Genomic DNA, 8,440 nt, shown 5'->3' on the forward strand with positions numbered 1-8,440 from the left:
TGATTCACCCACTTTAATGATTTCTCAATCACTTTTCATAGTTGGTGTTTCAAATATCTAATCAACCTCAAATTCTCATCATTATTTCAAATTCCTTATCTTACCACAAATCATGGAAACTAAAACTTTATTTTTTTTTTCTTTTTTTATAATCTAAACCTCTACGACATTTTGAGTTTTTAGTTCTTTTTAAATATTTTTTAAAAAAATAAGTTAATGTAAATTAAACGTTTTGTTAATTTTAGTTTCAGTTGAAAGATCTTTTCTTATTTATAGTTTTATAATAGATTTTTTCTTATAAAGAGATTAACGAAACTAAAATTATCTAATTATGTTTTTAGTAGTTTTACTTTTCTATTTACTAGACTATAAGTGATTTGATATTGATCCAATTAGTGGACTTTCGGTAGTGGCAGTGACTTTTTGTTCCCAGAAAAGAAAGTTATCATCATCCAATTTCAATGAGATGGGTGTAGAGAAAGTATGAGGTGTGAATGATGAAACTGTTAGGTATGAAGTCAAGATCAATTGGGTTGGGCTGACAAGACACCGTGTACACAATTGAAGCGTAGGTGAACATTGTTCCGTAACTTCAAGTGGGAGATTGTTGGGTATGAAGTCAGGATCAATTGGGTTGGGTTGAGTAGACATCATGTTTTAGTGAATGAGCTTTATCATTGTGTCCATTTATTATCTCTATTTATCTATATTTAAAGAAATTATTATACATGTAATTGGTGTGCAACAGTATATAATGAAAACCTAATAGTTGTCCGTGTGGATGTAGGTTGCAGTTGGCGACCGAACCACGTTAAATCTTGTGTCCTTTATTTTTCTGCAGTTGATTCGTGATTGTGTGTTGCTTCCGCATGTGTTTTTCCCATCAGAAACACTAGAATTTTTTTGAAGATTGGTAGCCGAAGAAGAGAAAAACATGAGTAAAAAGAGTTTTGTACATGTAAAAGAGATAAAGGAATAAAAACACAATGAAGTTTGAGAAAATAAAATGTATATTAATTATTCATATAACATTTTTACCTTTACGATTGCATATAAAAAAAGTATTACCAACACATAGCTAAAAAAAAGACTAAAAAGAGAAGAGATATATTATCCTTTTACAGAAGGAAAAAATTTAAAGATAATTTTTTTTTTCAGTTTTGCATGTTTTGCATAATAATTTCAATTATTGATTTTTCAACTTTTCTTTACATTACTTTTCTTGTAAATAGTATTTCGATAAATCTAAACATTTTTAAAGTCGTAGCCATGATAGAGTTGTGAACGCAAATGTAGTTAAATTTCAACATTTTTAAAGAAATTGGTGATTTATTATAATTTTATTATAACAAGAAGAAAAAACGTTCTGTGTGTCTCTCTATATTTAAGAAATATAAAAAATAATAAAATCAGAGCTAGAGAGAAAGAAAATAAATTCTAGACCTAGGAGAGTAACTTTTTTTTTTCTTTTTTTAATATTAATCTCGATAATAAAGTGAAACAAAAATTGTAATATTTATATTAGTGATAAAAAAAATGCAATTGCACAAATACTTGTTTATCGTATTTATATGATAGGGTTTAATTCAACTTGTTGTAAATGTATTTATTTTAAATCATTATAGTCAAACAAAATTTAAAGAAAATGAAGTTTTAAGAAGGTGTTTATTAATTTCAGTAACTTTGAACCCTTCTTTCCTTTCGAACTTTAAGATAAAAAATTACTATTAAAAACTTTAAATTATAATATTTAAACTTTCAATTTATTTTTTAATAATTATAATTTCGTAGTAGTTTTTAAACCTTAAAATGTTGACATAATTTATGTTGCAATTTTTTTTTTTAATAAAATAGGACCCGAGGTTTTATTGAATGGCGTGGATATTATGTTGCAATTTTCTTATTCTTTTTATGATATATTCATAGTTACAGTACAAAATTTGCTATACTTTTGTTAATTGTTTTGTTTCAATTTGTTTAATTAATGTATGTAAGATATAATAGTTCTCAAATCTTACCATAGAGAAATAGAAATAGGTTAAACACACTGTTATTGAAGTGCAATTTTCAGCAGATTGATCATTGTTGACTGATTAATAATCTCATACCGATTAAAGATAAATATATTTAATAGTATATAAACAGATTTAAATTTTAACTTAAGTCAATTTTCAAAATCACTAATATCTAATACAATTTTTTCAAAATTAAATCATATTTTCTACATAAGATGTGTCCAATTCAAAAATAAAATTTTAATTTATCTATTTCCAAAAATTTAAAACTAAATTATACTATTATGGGAAAAACCATTTTTTTCATTTGTTCTCACTTTGTATAAAAGAAACTTAGAAACACAATAGACTTTTTTATAACAACTAATAATTAGAGGTTGTAGCATTTTAGTTTTGTTATGGAAGTTTTATTTAAAAGTGAATGGAGTGAAAAGAGAGAAAAAAGAGTATATCACTTTCTCCCTTATAATTAATATTACAAAATTAAAAAATATTAGTAAAATGATTAGTCATGCTTCAACCTCTTTAGGTGGAATATAATTAATGTGTGTATACACAATTTTTAGTGGTGTGATTTTCAAAGTTCAACCCAAAATATCCAATATTATTTTTTTATCAACAATAAAAAATAAATAAAATAAATGTTAACCATTTTAGGGATGGTTCAACTCTCATACAGAAGGAAAACCTTACCTCCCAACAAAAGAAATATATGTACTTCCTAAAAAAAACTTTAATAAACAACACAAAGATCCCCTACCAAACCTCAGACCCACCCATCAAAAACCCATCAAGACTAAAAGATGAGACTATCCTCATGCAAACCAAAGGGTCAAGACACCAATCAAAATAAAAGAAAAAAACAGTTTTCAACTTTGAAGTTAGCCAAGACCATACATTTAACTGAACCACATCAAACATTTCCACATTATCAACCACTTCCCCTTTGAAAATAACTTTGTTCCTATGAGAGACTTTCAACCAAGATCCCCCGTTTTTCTAAATTGATCAGAGTGACAATCTTATTTTCTAACACCCTCCAAACATAGACAAACTCTGATAGAATGGCTTTACACCTCCTCAATATTATTGTTGGATATCTCATATCAACCAGAGATAAAAACTTTTAATAATATATAAGTGATTATAAACCTCACTTTATAAACCAATTTATAAAATTAATTTCGATTTAAAATTGTCTTCCTAATACTTGTGTTAGTTTTTCACATCCTTAAAACACCTTTCAACTTTAATGTTATTTAGCTACAAATTGGATTGAAGGAAGAACTTTACTTAATAATGGTTGATGTTGCTTAACAACTTGGACATGGCATCAATCATATTGAAAAGAGAAATATAAAAGTGTGGACCATACAACTTAACTTAAAAATAATACCTATTATATAATACTTCAATTTTTACTAAAAAAATAAAAATAAATAGGAAACTCATAAATTTTAATGATACTTAAACCCTAAACTCTAAATCCTAAAAAAATAAATAATGAATAAAACATAAATATTTTACTTTTGAATGTATAACAAAGGGACATTAGTGGATAATGATTGGTGTGATGAAGTTTCAAGATAATCAAGGAAAAGCAAGCACCAAAAAAGAAGGAAAAAGAAAGAGAAAAAGGGCTTCTAAACAAGGCAAGGTCTATCAAGTGAGCATAGTTGGTGAATGACTAAGAAAATTGTCCACATTTATATGACTCATACAAACCAGATAAGATTCCTTTAATGTCTATGTGGCCAAGAATCAAATTGTTAACATTCATTTCAATTCAACAACCTTTCAATGCTTATCTACATATATCAAAAATCACTTTTTTCAAAAGTAAATCACTAAAACCATCATTCAAAAGGAAATCTATTATCATTTTAGTCCCACTTATTAATACATTCCTCAAATTAATTTCTTCTGCCTTTTTTGCTAAATAAATGTTGTAATTTTGAGATTCTAGAGAAAAGGACAGAAGATGAAGAAAAAATATTAAAAAATCACTACATCAATCATATATTAAAGTTGATTCATTATAACTTAATTGTACTTATTTTATTAGTTTTTCAAGGTGGCCCATCACATTATACTTATTTTTCCAACTCTAAATTCAAGAGATTAAAATTACTTTTTAAATTTTTTAGTTTCCAAGTTTAGTATTTATAAACTAAAATTTAAATAAATAAATTGAGCATTTATTAAATTTAGTACTAAAACTGAATTTATTATAAGTTTTATGATTTAAAGCCATATTTGTTGAACTTTCAATGTAGATTTTAAGTATCTATATATCACAAACGAGATGGAAAAAAAAAATATCAAGTTATAAGCTAACGATACAAAATAGTTGATCTTATCATCTAGTCATAAAATATTGTATAGGTAAGTTCATCGATTTTCACTAACCATTATTTTAAATATAAGTATAGAAAAATGAGTAAATTAAATAGTTGGAACGTAATCTCTTTTGAGATAACGATAATTGAAGAGTAGACTTAAATTTATTTTTCACAATTCAATAACTTTCTAATATTTTTTCTTTCCTTTACTTCTAGAATGTTCATAATATATGCTTGTAGGACTTATTTTTTTTAAAAATTATTCACACTTTAAGACTTTCTTGGTCCTATTCTCTATGAAGGAATCAAATGTTATAGTATCTTCACTATATATTCAGGAGTTGAGATTAATATTCAAAAGTCGAAATTAATGACAGTTTGTATATTTTTTTTTTCTAATTTATTAAGATCTCTTTTAAAAATAAAATTGTGATGAATCATCGATCTCTAAAATGAACAATAACTCAAATATAATGTGGGTAGGGGTGACAATACGGGCTATCTCGCCCTCATATAATCTGCAGATTGATATTTTTAGTCCATCCCGCATAAGGATTGACCTACATGGACTGTGGATTATGTGGAACGAGCTTAAGTGGGTCAGCAGGTTAAAATAAGTAACTCGTTTCTTTTTTTTTCAGCAGGCCTCTGCCACCCTATGCGGGATTATAAATTATTTGAAAACTAATTTCTCATTTTATTCTTATGACAATTATTTTATGCTCTTAGGTGAGGGGAAGAGAATAGAGGGAAGGTTTTAAAATTTGATAAATTGTAGAAAATAAAACAAATTAATTTTTTAAATTAAATAAAAATATCATTTGTTTATTAATATTATTATTATTATTATTTGAAATTGAAACACGAATTATCCTTTCTCTGTTTTGTTTAAAATAAAGTTAAAATGAGAATGGTGAAAGAAGGTTTAACTTTTAGGAAGTGTAGGAATAAGAACACGTGGGAACAGTGTCCGATGTCGGAAACTGAGACATAAATGTCTGCACGTCACTTCCACACTCACACGCTTTCCTCTTTCTTTTACTTCTTCTTTTTCGTAAATTTGACCTCAATTTTTGTTCTTCCTTTTATTTTATAATTTTCTTGCAAACGTTTTGACCACAATTTTGTTCTTCACATTCATCCACGTCTTTCTATTTATTTAATAATTGACCAACTTAATACTATAAAAATACATCTCATATAGATTCTCTTAGATTTAGATATTCTAGCTAAATATCTTGAAATGATAATATTAATATTAATTATTATTATTGTATTTGAGATATTGTTTGTTTTAAGTTTAGAATGATTTTGTTTTTTAAAAAGTTCAAGAAAAAATATATCAAAATTATTATTGATATCAAATCTTAAGAATATTAAATCTAATTGAATATTGAGACAAAAATAAAATCCATTATATTCAAAATTATTTCAATGGAAATAGAAATATGGGAAATAAGAAATGGAAGCGAAAGAATATGTTTACTAATGATTTATGTGGAATGTATAATTTATTTCAAATTTTGAGAAACTTTTATGGATCGAGATAATACAATGTGGTTGAAGATTTGTATCAATTAAAAATAATATTAATTCATATAATATAAGAAATGAATTATAAGAAATGAATGTAAATTTTATTTTATAAAATGATTTTGTAAGGTTGAATTTAACTAAAATTTGTTTCTTATTTTAATAAAAAATTGTTGAATTTTATATAGTTAATTTAAAATTAAAATTCATTTTTTAAATTTAAAAAATACTAACTTCATAAACTAAATTGAAAATGATAGTTTAGTCCTAAAAAAAGTAAAAGTAAAATAATTTAATTTATATGTTCACTAATAATTGATATGGGATGTATAATTTAGTTGAGATTTTGAGAAATTTTTATGGATCAAAATAATACAAATAATAATTTATATAGAATGTATAATTTAGTTGAAATTTTGAGAAACTTATGGATCAAAATAATACAAATATTGATGGAGATGGGAAAACAATTAAAGATAATTAATTGTTAATGTTAGAAATTAAAGATCTTGTAAGATTGAGTTATTCAAATAATATTAAAGTCATTTATAATTAATCTTAATAAAAATTTGTTGGATTTTGTAAACCTGAAATTTATTTATTAACCTTAAATAAATAGTGAAGTTCATAAGATAAATTAAAAATGATAGTTTATCCTAAAAAAAGTAAAAGAAAAATAATTCCACTTTGGTTCAATTTACTATATTCCACGTGGCATCTATGTAAATAATGTGAATTTCATAGAAACACATGCATGTGCCACGCAGGAATAGTGGTAGAATCAAATAAAGAATATGCTTTTTAAATTAGGATATTAGATTGAAATTACTTTATACTTTTTAGAGACTAAATTTTCTATTTACTCAAAAAAGGAATTTCCTTTAACTTAATAAATTTTATCTTAACAAATTTAAGAAAATAGTATTTTAAATTAATATTTTTTTTATTACTATTTGGGCTCCTAAACTGGTTTATTTATCTAGAGATTTTTATCTTGAAAAAACAAATTATTTTGTAAACTAAACTTGAATGACCAATTCAAGTTGTGGATTTAGTAAACCCAATCTTAATAAATCAGACTAATCTATTTATTCATCTGACTAAAATAAATGAAATATTTGACATTTAAAAGAAATAGGCATCTCTTATATAAATCAAAACAAGTGTCTTAAAAGAAAGTATTTTTAAATATTGTTATTTGACAAGAGTGTTTTTAATAATTCTTCAGCAAAAACGGTTTTAATTTTAATTTTCAAAATCTCTTATTTATTATTGCACCTCAATATCTTTATTTCTATATTATATATTTTATTTGAAAAAGTTATCTACTGTTCAAAATAATCTGATGTCGTATTTATTGTGAATCTAAAATATATTCATACGAGTTAAACTACAATAATATTTAATAATATATATAAATTTGAACTAGATATAGAAAATATTAAAATTGATTTTGATATCAAATTTAAAAATTTAGATATTTATTATATTTTTATAAAAAAATATAGTAAATTGTTTTTAAGCGTTTGATCGTATCAATCTATAGAGGTCCAAAACTATAGCTATAAATAAACAACTCATCCTTAGGAAAAAGATAACAAAACTTTTAATCCTAAATACACTACGTTTCTCTCCTTAAAACTGACTAACGTGAGAGTGTCATCGTAGAGAAGATTGAACGTGAAAGTGTCATTGCAGATATCCCTGTTGAGAAGGTTGAATGTGAGTGTCATTACAAATATCCCTGCTGAGAAGGTCAATAGTACGACAAAATTGAAGATTAAAAATTGAAAAAATACAACAAGTAAGATTAAAGATTGAAAAATACAATATTTCTTTCTTTTTCGATCTCTTGAAAAGAGCAAGATGTTCTTTTTATTTATTTTTTCAACAATTTATGATCTTTAGTAGACTTATCTATAGGATTCAAACTCAGATGAAATTTTAGTACACCTATTGATAGGATTCAAACTCAGATGAAGTTGTTTCAATACCAGTATTTTTGTGATACAAAATATATATATATATATATATATATATAATATTTATCTCTTTTGAATGTATGAGTTCATATATTCTGATTAGAAATAGATAAAAGGTTTATCTTTTAATCAACTCCCTCCTTTTATCAACGTGAACGCCTTATCTAAAACCATCGATTTATATTAAAAACTAATAAAAATAATAATCAGAAAAATCAATAATTTTAATTCTAACTGCAAACATCGCTTATAATTTTTTCAATAAATAATTTACTTTTATCAGTTGTAATTTATCTTATTTAAAAATAAATAAATAAAAGTCAGAATTAAAAAGGATAAGAGCAAAAATAAAGGGGAATTTCAAGTAACCATTTCCAAGATATCCACTTTATATTTTAAAAGATACACTTTTATTTTATTTTATTTTTTGGTAATGGAGATACCACACTTTTATTTAGCCTCGTGCTTGGCATAAATATAGAAAGATAAAAAAAAGATAGAAAAGGTGTTATTTTATTTTCCTTACCATCATCATTTATCACATATAATTAAAATTTCGACATTTTCT

This window comes from Phaseolus vulgaris, chromosome 4, assembly GCF_051622355.1.
Source record: "Phaseolus vulgaris cultivar YP4 chromosome 4, ASM5162235v1, whole genome shotgun sequence".
In the NCBI taxonomy this organism is placed as follows: domain Eukaryota; kingdom Viridiplantae; phylum Streptophyta; class Magnoliopsida; order Fabales; family Fabaceae; genus Phaseolus; species Phaseolus vulgaris.